This window comes from Cygnus olor, chromosome 7 (genome assembly GCF_009769625.2).
Source record: "Cygnus olor isolate bCygOlo1 chromosome 7, bCygOlo1.pri.v2, whole genome shotgun sequence".
In the NCBI taxonomy this organism is placed as follows: domain Eukaryota; kingdom Metazoa; phylum Chordata; class Aves; order Anseriformes; family Anatidae; genus Cygnus; species Cygnus olor.
The window spans coordinates 1,019,668-1,037,422 of record NC_049175.1 but is presented as its reverse complement, the minus strand read 5'-3'; the positions used below and the strand labels follow the sequence as shown (position 1 = coordinate 1,037,422).

At 39.5% G+C, this 17,755-nt stretch overlaps 1 protein-coding gene across 6 annotated transcripts in view; it reads right to left on the bottom strand.

Moving 5' to 3' along the window:
* ADK (adenosine kinase) overlaps positions 1 to 17,755 on the bottom strand; it is a 292,330-nt gene that overhangs the window by 241,850 nt on the left and 32,725 nt on the right. The window lies entirely within an intron of this gene.

Below are 17,755 nucleotides of genomic sequence, written 5' to 3'. Positions count from 1 at the left end.
AACTGCAATCTTTAAAAGAAGGCGCACCTTTTCAAGTAGTTATTTACTTCTCAAAATGCAAATTTCTAAGAAGAATTCATTTTCTACCCCTCAAAAAACATGAAGGGCTTTCAAAAGCTGATTTACCTTCTCATTTATACAAGGTAATGCAGTATATTTGCATAAAACAGTCAAAATTTTATTTTTTGTAACGTAGTAAGTAGCTAACTATGTAACCCCTGCCGTTTTAAAAGACAGTCCTCTTGTTAGTAAAGCGTTCAAAGTGACAATTTCAGTAACTCAGCATCTCTTTCTGGATAATTAGATGTTTTATGAATATGCAGATTTCACAGAACTGATTGGCTCAAATAGATCCCATTCCTCGAGAACATCACAATCCATAAAAAAATGCTCTCACCCAAACTTGCATTAAACATTGATCTGCAAAGGTCAAATACAGATCACACCAGACAGAATTACCCTTGCCCAACCTTTGTGCAGATACAGGTTATGATGACTATTTTTCCATTGGTACTGTGACCTGTATACACAGGATTTGCTTGTAGCAGATCTTTACAAAAATCTTTGGGGAGTACATGGGTGGAGATTTCATGTCGTCCACGTTACCACAGCATGCAAGTTAAATAACAAAACAATAGCACCATCCAGTGGCAATATCTTTCCTTTTAAAATTTCATCATTTACTTCCATGATCCTAGTGGAGCAAACGTAAAACAAATAAGCAGGGCATTTGTTCTTCTAATCACACTTCTTAGAGCAGCTCGCATCCCGAGAACATACGGAACTAGGTGGGAAATGCAAATGCCGTACTAGTAAACAGCCTGAAAAGAGCAGCTGCACATAGAAGTAATTGTACAAAGACAACACCGAACTTCAAAAATCAAATACAAGATCCTGCTCGTTGCAACATTTACAAGATCCATAATATAAATTTGTTCCAGTGCTCTAATCCTTCTCATATATTCACTGAAGGTTGAAATATTTTTTCCCCTGAACTAGGAGCATAAGCATCAGCTTTGTGTTGCATTTCAAGTAGAAAATAATTCAGTGTCTTCCCAGTATACATTTTTTTTTTTTAAATCTGTTCTCTGTATATTATAGGCCTGTTTCTCTTTTTTTTTTTTTCTTCTTATTCCCGTCTTTCAGTTCAGTTTCTCCCTCCTGCCCATTTGGTTATGTCCTATTTCCTTAGAAAAGTGATTATTTCGTATTTTCAAGTACCGAAGTGGTGACCTCATGGTAAGCAGCTGTGGCAAAGCCAAAAAAAATCTCATTAACAAAAATAAAATGAAAAAAAGGCTGCTGTACAGGAATTGTCATCTACGATAACCAATATGCCAGGAACAGGGAAAGAAATAACTGGTTTTAAAGATGTTTGCAGAGTGTTTTTCTCAGCATAGAGAAAAAACAATAACTAAAGTCATACTATTTAGAAGTTCAGTGTCCAACCACTGACACAGACGCAACCTTCCAATTTAGGAAAGGCTCCCATAAATTATACCAACCATTCACAAGTGCATTTGGACAACTAGGATGGCATGACTTTGTCTTCATTGTTCGATGTTTAATGTGCTAGAAAGCTTTAAGAAAGCTATTTCAGAATATTCCCATAGCTGCAGCTAGGATTACAGTCCAACACCATTAGTTTTGTTTAGAAATCAGAAATCCATGCAGAATTCTGTCAACAGAGGTGAACGGTGGGCTTATTCACTGTTGCATACAGACATTTCACTGTTGCTGAACACTAGTAACATTAGCTTAAGATAAATAACTTTTTTCAAGTAGGTGATAAGTGAATTCAGAAGCAAATGATCATAGCCCATCTCAGCTTTCACCAAAATCATAAAGTAACTTGTCACTACAGTTTAAAAGGACAGGCAACTACAGTAGCTAATACTATCTCGTTTAACTACTCACTTTCAATTTACAGCACTCAACACATTTCTGCACTAATACTTAATTTCCCAAAGTAGTTTTTCCAATAAAGTGGAAGACTATGATCCTATCTTTGATAGGCTAGTGTGAGACCTGCACACATCCTACATCCATAATAAATCTAGTACAAGCAGGATAGGAGAATGTGTCTATTAAGTTTTGTTTGCTTCTACATGAGGAATTAACAACTGAAATGAACTAATATCCTTGTATTCCTGTGGTCTGTGCTGCTGTTCCTTAAGAGCTCTGTTGTTTCCCCCCTCCCAGCCAGAGCCAGCTACATCAGTGAGAGACAACGCCAGGCCAGGATGCAGGGGCAGGGTGCCAAAGATGCTGAACTGGCACAGGGAGTTCATCTCCGCCACCTCCCACATGCTCCTGCACCAGCTTGAATAATATCTATTGGTTTCAGCTGCTCAGCAGAGACACTGGCATCTGCAGCTGCAACTGCACCAGCTGACTCATGTGACCAGAAGGTAGGACTGGATCCCTCGCAGCAGCTGTGCTCCATCTGCGATCACTGGGCTGGGGACAGGAGCAGCAGTCTGTGTCAGTTGCTGTTTCCGCCGCTTGTAAAGCAAGGTCATCCGATCATACAGCCAGCACAGTATTAGGGCAGGAGACCCTGCTCAGAATAAGCAGATGGCTCCATGGTCAAGGCACGCAGCTTCTGATTTTGCAGCAAGTTTCCCATGCAATTTGCAGCCAGCTACATTCCCTGTTTGTTTTGGCCACAAATCCATAAAATTACAATCTTATCTAACAGAAAGCTGCGAGAACAAATCAATTTAAAACGTCTGAGACTCCCATATACAATGATTACTGAGCTGTGTAAGTATGTAGATAAGTAGATGAGATATTTCCTGGCAGATCTGCAAAGTTATTCATGATCAGTAAGAAAAATCAGCTTTACGCTAAAACACACTCATCTCCTTACAAATGTAAGGCCACATATCCATACTGGGCATACATACTTACACTGCTAAGTCAAGTCTCCTAGATGTCCTGATTAGATCAGACAGTCAACTCTAAGCGATATTTTCCATCATACTAAAAAAACCAAACAGCTCAGGTCTCCGTATTTTCCTCCCACAGCAGGCTATTCTGCCTGGCCTGCATTATTGCCTGTAGGGGTGGAGAGGTGCACAGAACCTCACTCTAGCAAATACAGAATCACAGTCTTTGCACATGGATTTTTCCTGCCAGTCCTACACTGTTTTGTCTTCTCAGTTGAAAACCCTTTTCGTTTTTTTCCCATCCCACCCCTATCCATCCGGTAATCTATCCAACTACCTCTCCACTCTTCTTTCTGCACTGTTTACTTATAGGCATTAGTTCTGCGTTTCATCCTGCAAGCCTGCCTCGTTCTGCAATTTATCCAACTCCCTCTTTGCTGTTTTTTCTCCACTGTTTAGCTTACTGAACTAAGCTCTCCACCACTTCATGTACTTAGAGAAGATTTGGTGCAAAGGAAAACTTTTGTAAAGTAACCAAACAGCCAGATTTTGTAACATTATTGCTCATAACAGGAAAGATCAGACATAAAGCCTACTTGTAAGTACAAAGAACTTGTCATCATAAATAAATGATGTACACCTTTGATCACTCCAATTTGAAAATGATGATGACAAACTGCCTTCAACTCATAGTCTCCGGCTTACCAGGAGGCAATGAAGAACAATTCACTCCCCCCAGAACACCATAAATTTGCAGCCATTCCTAAAGAGCAATTCTGAACTCCCCAAAGCCACGTTAGAATTGTGAGTCAAAGAAACACTTCTGGGAATTAAACATGCACCGTTATTTTGTTGGCCGTCTGTATAACATATTCAGAGGACTTCAGAGAGTCTGTTATCTGAACAAGTTCAAGTATCTATTTCTCCTATGTTCACTCAGAAAAAAAACAGTAAGTCAACCAATATTTGAATGCAGACTAGTTAGTGAAAGTTATTCTTAAAACAAAATAAGTAAACCTGAAACATTTGAAGTAATAGATGCTGTAAATATTAAGTTTTTGTTAGTCTTTTTCATAATTAATATGAATGTTAATACTAGGCAATTTCTAGTTTTAAGTCACAGCAACCAGCACTTGCAAAGAGATAGAAAAGTTGAAATTTAAAGAATAATATTTACGATTGCAATACCACTTCTCAGAATACTGTATTCTCTCAGCTTTGAGTTTAATGTGTTTTAATTTGATGCCTTAGGAATTCCACACTACATATGGTAAGGCCACAGCTGGAAGACTGCATCCCATTTTTGGTAACACTTCATGAAGTAACTACAACTGGAGGGAGGCCAGAAGAACGCAGTGAAATTGAGAAGTTGAGATGATGTGAGCTGCAGGAAGAGACATAGCGTGCAATCTCCAGTCTACAGAGGAGGAGAAAAGGACAGACTTGAGAGCATGAAAATAAAGAGGAATGGAATAAGCTGTTCTGTGTCACACAGAATAGGACAGCTCATGGAACAGAATTATAATCAGAAAAGACTAAAACCTACATCTAGTGGTGCGGAGAGGGAGCTTTTTAGTAGAAATGGCACACCAATACAGTGTACTAAGATTGCACCATCTCCACATGACATCTTTGTATTTCCAACACAGACCTTTAGAGAAGGCTAGACAAACACCTACCAGGAATAGCAAAGATGCATCTCTGGCTGGATTAGGGGGAACGAAACTAAATGATCTCTTCAGGTCTCCTTCTGAAGTTCTATGAAAGGAAAGGCAATTAATGGACAACTACTAAATTCTGTTCACAAAAGCCATTTCAACTGCCCTGATAGACGATCGCTAGCTTTAAAATTGCAGAAGCCACTATCCTGAGCACTAATTGGTACTCTAGGGGTTAAGCTTAGCCCAGGAAAGACTGAATGGACAAAGACATCTATTTTTTCGGTCACGAATAAAACTGTACAGGTTATTATATTTTTTATTCAGAGAGCTTACATCTGTAAACGAGGTTACTTTTCAAGCTAAATTAGTAAAGAGAGACGCTGCATTAACAGCTTTGAAAATTGAAAATTTGATGTGATTGTATACTGGGTCGGGCTGGGATGTTAACTTTCCCTGCAGCAGCCCATACAGTGCTGTGCTCTGTACTCGTAGCTAAAACAGCAGTGGTATCACACCAGTGTTGTGTCTGCTGCTGAGCAGTGCTGGCACAGCATCAGGACTCTCTCTAACCCCCCTAGGGGTGGGCAAAGATGTGAGAAAAGAAACATCACCAGGGCAGCTGACCTAAACCAACCAAAGGGATATTCCATACCATATGATGTCACACTCAGCAATAAAAGGTGGAAAAAGGAGGAGGAGGGGAGGGGTGGGCTCTCGTTGTGAAAACGTCTGTCCTCCTCCCAAACACCGGCTACATGCGTTGAGGCCCTGCTCCAAGGACGTGGTCAAGCATCGCTCATTTGTGGGAGGTAGAGAGTAATTTCTTTCCTCTGCACTTCCACATAGCCTTTACTTGTTTTGTTTAGTTTTCCCTTTCCCCCTCCCTTTTCCCCTTTCCCTTTTTTTCCCCTTTAGTTAAATTGTTAATTGTTTAGTTAAATTGTTTAATTAATAATAATCTTTCCTTAATAATTATTTTTTTTTCTTCCCTTTAATTAAATCATTCTTATCTCAACTCGTGAGTTGTTTTTTTCCTTTACTTCTTCCCCTCCTCATCTAAGGAGGGGGAGTGAGAGAACGGTTGTGGTGTTCAGCTGCCTAGCACAGTAAAACCACCACAGATTGTGCTTTCAAAAAACCCACAATGTGTAATAAGCAGGATTTTGGTTGAATTTCACTTGTGACAATTCATTCCAAAATAGTCTCAGTGGAAAAAAAATAATTTAATGCGAAAACTGAAGTCCCAGCACTGGAGAAACAGATACCACTGAAAAGCACAAAGTTCTGAGAACAATGGGACTACACCACAATAGGTCTCGTTATCTGACTACTTAGGAAAAAGCATAACTACATCTCTTATGAAGAAACAATAAATTTCATAGTTTGTGCATTTAAACAGAACACACACATACACTCACTAGTGCACACAGGTACCATCATGCAGTACATTATATTTTTAAAATTCAGAGGAGTTCAAAAAAGCTTGAAGCTATTTGAAAATCAGCTACTATATGAAAGATGTTTGCACTTTAAACTTTAGTTATAGCATATATAGCGTAGCATTCTGTTATGGTAGGGTGTTCTCCCCCTCCTCCAAAAATTAAAGTGCAAAAATACTAAAGCTTAAATGATCCACTTACTCTGAGGACTAACCAAACTACAAATGTTGTGACCCCTTTGCATTGGCCAGCTTTTCGATAATCTTATTATCTGGCTTTTTGACAATCATACTAACAATCTATGTAAGTGATCTGAAAGCACATCATGCCAGAAAGACAAAACAACACAAGTTTTGTGAACTTGTGTTAAATTGAACTACCATTCTGGGTTTTGTAACCTTAGTATGTTATTGTATTATAATGGAGACTCTGAACACTAAATATGTTTGTGATCTGTGTTATAAAAACAAGACAATCTGCCTGGTGTACTCAGGTGCATCTGTTATCTCAGGCTCAAAGTGCATATTTCTGTTGCATACGATATGCAACACAACGTAAATTTCCTATTTTCACTGTTTTCAGTAGTCTCTACAAAAGTAGTAAGCCTCCCCATCTCAAACTTAAGTCTTTCTAAGAAAGACTTAGTAATGAAGACAATGGTGCACTGCCAAGTACTTAAAAATGGTTAAAAGAATTAGACATTTTGCGTCTTTTATTGTGGCTTTCAATTAATCACCATAAAGCTAGCTATTATGTAAAGCACCACCTTATGGCAAAACCAGTACTAATCCAGCCATTTCAACAGCTTTGCTTTTTTTTTTTCCATTTAAATCTGTGCAAAAACAGAATTTGAAGATGTCAGTAGTTTTTCTGAAGATTCTCCTCCACACACAGTGCATTTATGAAACCGATACAATTTCATAAAATGCTCAAGTAGGTAATGCAACAAATGCAACATGTAAGTGCTATGGTAAAAAGGAGGAAAAAAAAAACATGTTTAATTAAAATCTCATTCTCTCTCTCCAGATACTTATCATGCAGCTGCATGATAAGCTGCAAGAGCTGCATAGATGAATTACATTGATGGCACAAAACCATCCCACAGAAAATCTTTATTTACATTGTCTTTGTAAGAGACACAAAAACACATGGTATTTTTCCAAGCTAGTAAAATGACCAATTGGACGTTTCTAAATTTAAAAAACATCTCAAGCTTAGTACTACACTGCATAACACAACATAATCCTCTCCAGACAGGTTTGCATCCAGTTCTAAATTCTGCACTTGTAGCATACAATCAAAGAAGCAGGAATGGCTTCTGCTATCTTAACTAAGAAATAGCCATCCCAAAATATTTTGCATGCTCTGCAGCATAAGATAGCATCTTATTGTAATGCACCCCAATCTCTATCCAACAGAAAGCAAAGTGAAAGAAATCACACAGAACCACAGAATTGAAGGGACCTTGAAAGATCATCAGGTCCAACCCCCCTGCCAAAGCACGTTCCTTAGAGCAGGCTGCCCAGGTAGGCGTCCAGATGGGCCTTGAATATCTCCAGAGAAGGAGACTCCACAACCTCCCTGGGCAGCCTGTTCCAGTGCTCCATCACCCTCACTGTGAAGAAGTTCTTTCGCATGTTGGTGTGGAACTTCCTGTGCTCTGTCTTGTGGCCATTACCCCTTGTCCTATCCCCACAAACCACTGAAAAGAGGTTGGCCAAATCCCTCTGTCTCCCACACCTCACGTATTTATACACATTGATGAGATCCCCTCTCTGTCTTCTTTTCTCCAGGCTGAACAGACCCAGGTTTCTCAGCCTTTCCTCACAGGGAAGATACTCCAGGCTCCGTATCATCTTTGTGGCCCTCCGCTGGACTCTTTCCAGGAGATCCCTGTCTTTTTTGTACCAGGGAGCCCAGAACTGGACACAGTACTCCAGGTGAGGCCTGACCAGGGCAGAGTAGAGGGGGAGGATCACCTCCCGTGACCTGCCGGCCACACTCCTTTTAATGCACACCAGGATCCCATTGGCCCTCTTAGCCACAAGGGCACACTGCTGGCTCATGGTCAACCTGTCGTCCACCAGGACCCCCAGGGTCCTTCTCCTCAGAGCTCCTCTCCAGCGGGTCGTCCCCCAGCCTGTACTGATACATCCGGTTGTTCCTTCCCAGGTGCAGGACTCTACACTTGCTCTTATTAAACCTCATTTGGTTTCTTCCTGCCCATCTCTCCAGCCGGTCCAGGTTTCGCTGAATGGCAGCACAGCCTTCTGGCATGTCGGACACTCCTCCCAGCTTTGTGTCATCGGTGTACTTGCTGAGGGCAGATGCTATTCCCTTATCAAGGTCGTCGATGAAGATGTTGAACAGGAGCGGACCCAGCACCGACCCCTGGGGAACACCGCTAGTCACAGTTCTCCAGCCGGACTCTGTGCCACTGATCACCACCCTCTGAGCTCGGCCAGTCAGCCAGTTCTCAACCCACCTTACTGTCCACTCCTCTATCCCACACTTTCTCAGCTTTGCTATCAGGATGTCATGGGAGACAGTATCGAAAGCCTTGCTAAAGTCAAGGTAGATGACATCCACTGCTCTCCCTCCATCTACCCAGCTGGTGATGCCATCACAGAAGGCAACGAGGTTGGTCGAGCACAACTTCCCCTTGGTGAATCCATGCTGACTACTCCTCATAACATTCTTCTCTTCCAATTGCTTGGAGATGGCATCCAGAACAAGCTGTTCCAACACCTTTCCAGGGACAGAGGTGAGACTGACTGGCCTGTAGTTTCCCGGATCCTCCTTCTTGCCCTTCCTGAAGACTGGAATGACATTGGCTATCCTCCAATCTTCAGGCACCTCTCCTGTTCTCCAGGACCTTTCAAAGATGATAGAGAGCAGTTCGGCAATCACCTCTGCCAACTCCCTTAGCACACGTGGATGCATCTCATCGGGACCCATGGATTTGTGTGCATTGAGCCCACTCAGACACTCCTGAACCACTCTCTTGTCAACCAGGTGGGAGCCCTCCATTTCCTAGCCCCTTTCTCCTCCTGCCAGGGTCGAGGAGTCCCGGAGGGGAGTCCTTGAAGCAAAGACTGAAGCAAAGAAAGCATTCAGTATCTCCGCCTTCTCGGCATCTCCCGTTACGAGGACACCCCCCTCGTTCAGTAAGGGACCCACATTATCCCTAGCCTTCCTTTTACAGTTTACATACTTAAAAAAAACCCTTCTTATTATCTTCTGTCTCTTTTGCAAGCCTCATCTCTAGGTGGGCTTTAGCCTTCCTCATCACGTCCCTGCAGGCCCTGACAACACTTCTATACTCCTCCCAAGAGGACAGGCCTTTTTTCCACATTTCATAGACCTTCCTCTTCCTTTTGATGTTATCGATGAGCTCCTTGCTCATCCAGGCAGGTTTCCTGCCCCCCTTCCCCGATTTCCTACTCTTAGGGATGCACCGATCCTGAGCTTGGAAGAAGTGCTGTTTAAATGTAGCCCAGCTCTCACAAGCACTCTTGCCTTCTAGCAACCTAGCTCATGAGATACTCCCAAGCAGGTCCCGGAAGAAGTCGAAGTTGGCTCTTCGAAAGTCCAGGGTAGCAATCCTGCTACTAGCCTTACTTCTTCCACCAAGTTCCATCTTGAACTCCACCATCTCATGGCCTCTGCATCCCAAGCTGCCCCCAACCTTCACATCCCTAACAAGCCCATCCCTGTTGGTAAAGACAAGGTCCAGAAGCACCCCCCGCCTCGTCGGCTCCTCCACCACCTGCGTCAGAAAATTGTCTTCAACGCATTGTAGGAACCGTTTGGACTGCGCATGCCTGGCCGAGTTGCTTACCCAACAGATGTCTGGATAATTGAAGTCCCCCATGAGAACCAGCGTCCGTGATAGTGAGGCTACTACCAGCTGTTTGTAGAAGGCCTCATCAACCTCCTCCTACTGATCTGGTGACCTGTAGTATACCCCCACAACAGTGTCCCCCGTACCAGCCCACCCCTTAATTCTCACCCACAAGCTCTCCACTTGTCCTTCACCCTCCCCCAGGTGGAGCTGGGTACACTCTGATTGCTCCCTCACATAAAGGGCAATATACAAATAAAAAAAATATACAGCACAAAATGAAGAACTAGTCTGCACATACCAAACTTGGTCTTCTAATATGTCATCGCTAACATATTAGCATTGCTGTTTGTGCATACCTGGCCTTAGTGTAAAATAAAGTTGACACCTTTTGTTGTTTGTTTGTTTTTCTCACACTGTTTTTGAGTTTACTGTAGAATAAGAGAGATGTCAAGAGAAGCAGTTAGGGAAAACTTCTCATTTTTCTGAATGTCATCCCTCACTGGCTGCCCAAACTACAGTTATGGAAATATGAACCCCAAGGGGACAACAAGGGACAACTATTTCTTGCTGGTTTTGAAGTCTTTGCTATGAACACTCCATGAGTGGCAAGTTGAAATCCTTTACAGGAGTTGAGAATACTCGAACCTTACATACCTGGGCATTCAATTTAATGGTGTGGGTTATCTGCTAGTCTGTGCTTGACAGTGATTTCAGGAATATGCAGCAAAAGAAAGAAAGTACTCCCTTGGTTTAAGCACAGTACATGGAGTATATATACTAAGTTAGGGTACAATACATAGAAGAGCAAGCCAGATCAATGCCAATCCATCTACTCCTGCATAGGTTCTCAGAGCATAAGAAAGGGTTACTCAAGATCAATTTCACTCAAGAACCAATGCCATCAGAGCTTCTCAAAGCTCTCAAATTTGACCTAGAATTATATTTTGTAATATTTCAAAAATACTTGTCTCTTGGGGAATCTTTTGATATCTCTGCTGCACCACTTTTAATACAGTACTGATACTGAAAGTAGATGACACAGGTACTTGAAGAATGTCTCTTGAAGGTAAGAGAGGAAAAATTAATACAAGATTAAGTCATGACATAGCAAGACTACAGAAGAACAATAAATCTAACACTAGGAACTTGCATAACTTGATTTAAGCCAGTGAATTCTCTCTCCTCTTTCCTTCCTCCTAAAAAGCGGAAATTTTTTGACTTGTTGCTTTTGGTTCCCATATGTCTCACACACACACACACCATTTTGGGTTCTCCACTGGCTTTCACATCCATCCTTCTATTTCCCCTCCAACTTCCATCCCGCTACCATCAAAGTGTTGTGTCACACAACATTGCCAGATAAGCAGCTCCCCAGAGGCAATATATAACCAATACATAACCAAGCTCCCCAGAGGCAATAAGCCTTGTTCTTCCCTGCCAGAGATAGCTATTATCAGAAGTTTTCTTCTATTTTGATATAAAATCACTATTGTGTAATAAAAAAATAAATCAACACTAATTTTCAAGAGCTGGTTAACACCTGATGCATTTAAGAATGTTCCAGCAGAACTTATCAAGCTACTCAGCCAAGTTTTGCTCTATTATACTATATATACAAAAATAATGTAAACAGAGGTAAAAGGCTTTATTACAATATTATATTGATACATGAGTACAATCTAAAATATTGATCTATGTAGCACCCTGTATAAGTAACCCACGGATTAGTTATGATCAACAGCAGGATGTAAAACGAAATTATACAGTATAATCAACACTTGCAAATTTTGCATCTTAAATGGAAGCAAATGTAAAGTGTGTCTCCAACAAAAGGAAAAAGCATTTATGCTCTAATTTAAATTTGGTTTGTGTAAATTTCATGCAGGATTGGCTGTTACCAATTATTTCATAAGGTGATTTGTATAGCACAAATTTGCATTGGTGCTACATTCAGCAAAATTGGGCATGCACAAAAGGGAATGGAAAAGAAGATGGAACAACCTGTAACAGAAGTTTTGTAGCTAGCCACAAATCATTCTTTCTGTACATGTTAGTCATGCCTTAAAATACACCACAGAAATAATAAAACAATTCTGAGAAATCAAACTGCAATTTAAAGCAATTGCTACAGAGGGAGCCAACAACCCAAAGAATAGGATTAACAAAATGCAGTCCAGATTAGCACAAAGTTCTCCAATCAGTCTTTCATTACACTTGCATGTTTTTTGAATATCCACAGAACAAATAACAAATATTTCAAATATGTAAGCCCAAATAAGTCCCAAGCATTTAATGAAAGCTTTGTCTTTGTGCCTGCTGACATAGAATAATCAGCGTCAACGTACAACAGTATTTATATTTACTATGGGAAAAGGATGGCAATTAAAGAGACTGATGAGTCATTTATCTATTAAAAGGATAGCATTGAAGTTTCCATTTTTAACAGTTCTAAAGATTTTTTTTGTTGCTTTTTGTTTGTTTGTTTGTTTTTAAAAAAGAATATCAATTCCACAGTAGACATTTTTATTGAAATTTGTGTTCAAACCACAACAGCAAGAAACAGGCCGGTATGATAGCTTGATCTAAACAAAAAAGGTCAAAATCTAAAATAAAGTTTGGTAAAGATGGGAATTGGGGGGCACATAATTTCATTCCCAAATCTTTTTATTTTTAATATACATACTAATCTACTGAAAAGTAACTATAAATGACATATATTACATAAAGTAACTCAACAGCTTTGACAGATGCCTGTGACAGGTTCACACATTACCCCAACCACGCAATCATCTATGCTGTCAGCATATGTTGAGGAGGTTGACAAAAGATTTAAAGCTCAGTATTTTTGATATTTTAGTTCTTCTCCATCTCTTCACCCCAGCATTTTTACCCTCTTTTAGTTTTTCAAGGGGAAACGGGATGGATAAAAAACCAAAGTAATTTAGGGAGACTACATTCCAACAGGACAGCAAATCCTGAAAGCAACATATAAGGAAAGATCTTGAGAATGTTACTGAAGATAAGCTACACCCTCTAGTGGCACAAAATACTGTAGCTTTTGGGTGGCTCCAACAGCATGAGACAGACAGTTGCACCCCTTTGTGTCCCCAGCATCCACATCTCTGTCACTGCATGTCGAACATCAGTGAGGCACGGCTGCATAGTAAATGGGTTTGAGATTGAGTCCATTAGCTTTTGCACTTAATTGTTATGATAGATACTTACACATGGTAATCACTAAATATAAACAAACTCCACTACAACATACCAACAAACCAATCCTTTCTACATCCTCTGTCTAATTTACCCAGGCTCCTTCTAAACCTCTTCTGTCAATTTCTCTCCTCTTTCCCAAGGCCCTCTGAAATTCCCAAACAAACCTCCTGCATGTCCAAGATTTACCCTTCCAATACCCACTTCCCTCAATTATACCTTGGCTAAGCAAAATCAGAACCCATTAACAACAAACAAAAAAAAGATGATATGGATCATTCAAAACTCTGTTAACCATCAAGCTGTACAGGCTAAAGAGTCCCATTCTCCCTTGTTCAGTTTCGCTATGAAAAAGTATTCGTATAGCAAGTGTGCCACCAAGGACCAAGTACATAAATAAATTCTTCTAGGCCAACTTGCATCAGAGCAACATCTCTGTCCTCCTTTCTGACTGCAACACATCAAACAGCTGACAGAAGAGAAAGAAAGCTTACATTTTATTTTATTCCCCTTTCTCATTTGGTGATCTTTATCTCTATGAAAAGATAAGTTATGAAAGCAAAGGTAACTGTGGAGTGCAAAAGAAGTCCCACGTTTCCTTCTTTCCCCTTTTTCCCCTTAAACTAACTTCCAAAAAAAAAAAAAAGTAGTGTTCAGCCATGGCTAAAATCATTTAAACAAAACAGCCTATAAAACCATATAACCAGCAGCCAAAGCAGTATTAAACTAAGCATCATGAAGCACTGCTTACAGACTCAGTGATATCACTAAACTCCACACAGCACTTATAAGAGATGCTGACATCTCATAATAAGTATACTTTAGTTGCCTATTCACATAACCAAGTCAAAAAAAAAAATATAGACCACCCTTGCCAACACATGCCAATGAAAATGGACTCCGTATTTCTAGTCAGACTGAGGATTTGGTAAACAAATAGAAAAAAATCTATTTTAACATCAAGACAAGATAACAAGCTACATCCCATCACTTGCTGCAGCTAGCTTCAATTTATTCTCTTTGAAAACTTTTGATGTGGAACCACAGTCAAAAGAAATTAAAAAAAAAAACAGCTGAAACAACAAATGCACACAAGTCAACATGACCTTCAGTTGAAGTCATTGAGTCCAACTCTGAGAATTAAAAATAGGAGCAACTCTTGTAAGGACTATACAAAGGGTTAAGAAAAGCATTTCCATTTCTCTCAGAGGTTGTATTTATTTATTGTTCTCAGAGGGAGAAAAGTATGCAACATTAAGGCCCCACCAACCATATTAAGTCCAAGTTTCCTCAGCACTCTTACAAGATGGAATTATTTTTTTCCCCTCAGAGTTAAGTGGATTTAGTTATTTTGGGGGATGTGGTAAACATCACATGGACATCTCTTCATCCATGCAAACTGAAGATATTAATATTTCCCCTGTCTGCTATTCTCACCGCAGATGACCAACATCACAGATGAGCCAGGGAAAACAAAGATGATGGCTCACTTGATTTAATACAAAAGTCAACATGCTTGGCTTGCTCATCAGTTAAGATGTTTTGAACTAATCTTCTAATTTTATAACAAAACTGGCTGAAGAGCCTCCACACATTCCATTCCCTGGCTGAGCCACAGGACAGTGACCTCCACCTCGTGTGCATTCAGAGCTGACAGGGGGGCAACAGAACAGTCTAGACATTTCCAGATAGACTCCAAAAATAACGTATATGCATCTATTCGTAACTTCAGCGCTACCAAATTCCTTTCAGATACAAAAAAATCATACACTAATGAAAACAAACGGTAATTTTACATGGTTGTTGCAGTACAAGTGAATTAGAGGCAGAAAAAAAAAAAAAGGTGATCTTTCATACCTTAGCTCTTAAAATAGAAGTTTAGTATGATGCCATGCCTGTAAACCAACTCCACTCTGTCTTAGTGGCTGTACTTACCTCTCTAGATAGCTAAGATTCAAGGACAACAGGATCAAGCCAAGTCAAGCTGTAACTGGCCCAATTATCTCTGGAGGTACGACACTCATTTTTGGAAAAAAATTACTTTTTCATTAGGAACAGCTACACAGAAGTGACCGCTAAGAAACTGAAGGACATCTGATGGTCAGAAAATCACGGTTCTATTAGGTGAATGCCAAAGTCTTCTTTACTAGGTAAGTCAATATAAAAGCTGCCAATATTTCAAAGACTTGAAGTTAAAATATTTCAAGCAGAGGGATTTGGGCACTGAAAAAAAATACAGAGAGTCTAAGCAACTCCTCTTTACACTGACTTTTAAAATATTAGGACAAATTCAGAACATCTTAGTTTTTAAAAGGGCACTGAACTGAAGAGTAAGTCTGTAAATAAATCAGCAACAATTACCCTGATGGTACTTTATCTTGCACCACTCCCTACAACTGGGATTTCTTTTAAATAAAAAAAATCTATCTAAATATCAGGAAAGGGTAATTAAGTAGCTAATGGCTCATCTGTAAGTCAAATCAGACAACTGAAGGACTGCAAGTGCTCTGAGGTCCAACCTTCTTTAACCTGTTCCGTACCATATGGTTAACACAGGCTGGGCAGAACAGCACACAGCAATTTGGAGAAGTCCTAAAGGTCTGTCCTGACACAATGTGACACTGACCTACCAGAGTTTTTCCCTGGTCAAGTATCCAACCACATAGAGGATGCCAAGGTCAATGGCAAAAGCCTGTTCCAACTCCTTCATTATAACCAACAGGACATAGATCCTCTCAGGAGCTACTGTAGTGATAACAATGAAAAGCTCAAGAAAGGATCTGTTGCAGCAGATTCACACAAAACTGTAGTTTTATTGAGTTTTCTTTTTTAATTAACTCCATTTAAGAAGTGAATATGCTTTAAAGATATCACTAGGTAATATGCAATTAAGTAACATGCAACATACTTAGAGAGATCAGACAGGATTTCAGTATGTTTGAACTACTTCAAATGAAATACCGCACATCAAAACATTGTTTAATCACTATCTATTGCACAAATAAAACTTGTGTACACAGTACAACTTGTACTGTCCAAAACACAGACCTGCATGTCATTTAACTTCTGCCTAGCCCCCAAACTTGCTAGTACTTTCAGTACTTCCAGTTGGTATCTTTTTTAAATGGCCTAGCATATTTAATCATAATTATGCTCTATTACCAATGCTCTATTATTAGTGTTCTACATAAAACCAATCTTATCTACTGATCAAAGGCAACTGCTGTTGCTTGCCTTTTGCCTGGAGCTCTGGCCATTTTAATGTCACAGGTACATTACCATGATGTATAAATATAAGTTAAATGTCTTGTTCCATCTGCAGAAAGAACATGGAAATTTTATTTGGCTAGTAATTCAATCACTAATGCTTTTAGCGCACACTTATTTTTTCCCAAAGGAATTAAATCTTAATTACCAGAAGACATTTTTACTGTTTGATAACTATGACCTTACTAAGAAATATTAAAACTTTTAACATGGAAAAATCTGACAGCTATAGATACTAATTCCTCTCAAACAGCTACTTCATCTTACATACGGATAAACTACTTAACAGTTTTTTGGGAGTATTATGAAATAATATAAAATACTGGTAATGTAATAACAGAAAAAGACAATTAGGTGCAAGGGCTGGAAGTTTAAAAAAATTGTTTCTTTTATCTAAACATAAAGATGTACGCAAAAGGGAACAAATCCCCTACTATCTTGATGCTAAGGGCAGAAACATGTAAGCAAATCCTGAATAGCTATATTTTATTTGGACATATGACTTCTCTGTAATGACTAGAAGAATATTTTTAAGAGACCCTGAATAAATAAAATAATGTAAGGGTTGATAAGTAAAGCATTTTCTACAGTCTTTCATACAAACTATCTTCAAAAAAGCAGTTACATAATACAGGTTTGAGGGATGGCAGAGAGGGCATTGAAATAGAAAATTCTTCAGGCAGCATTTGGCAAACTGCGTGAATGAGGCAAGAAAACTGGACTACGTGCACTGAGCATAGCTCTTCAGCCAGTGGTAATAACATGCAGATATTAAAAACATCAGTAATAGGAATGACAACTACTTCACGTTATTTTTTCTTTAAGTTCTTCATAATTTAACTGAAGTCTGAAATACAAATATTACAATATTGACCTTACATAACCTGTATGCTTAAACGTACAAATGAGCAGGAATGTTTCAACTGGGCCATCTTTCGTTTAGTGATTACTTTTAATATAGTGACTGTGATTAAACGAATCAGTTATTAAAGAAAGCATATCAAGCTCTAACAAGTCCCCCTCTGCTTTCAAAACATGTATATAGTTCACAAGTCAGTAACTTCAAGAACTTCAGTATCTGTTTTAAAACTTACCATAACTGGGAAAAAGAAACAAGAGTTGACAAAATGCAGGCTCAGAATCCACCTTCCCCTGGCTATATATTACCTGGACTATAACTAGATATAATATGTACTGGTACAAAATACTTTTCCAAATAAACGTCCACATACTTAAGACATAGCATGCAGTATCTGCTTCCAACTCAAATGCAGAGCTTCTATATTTTAATACCTATTGTGTCAAAATAAAAAGTAAGGGTTATTATGCCGGAACATGGGAGATTACCTAAAATTGGAATAAATTTGAATTTCTAGCTTCTTCGGTTTGGGCACCTCTTTAATGAGGGATAAAAAATCATTAAAGATAGTGTTATTA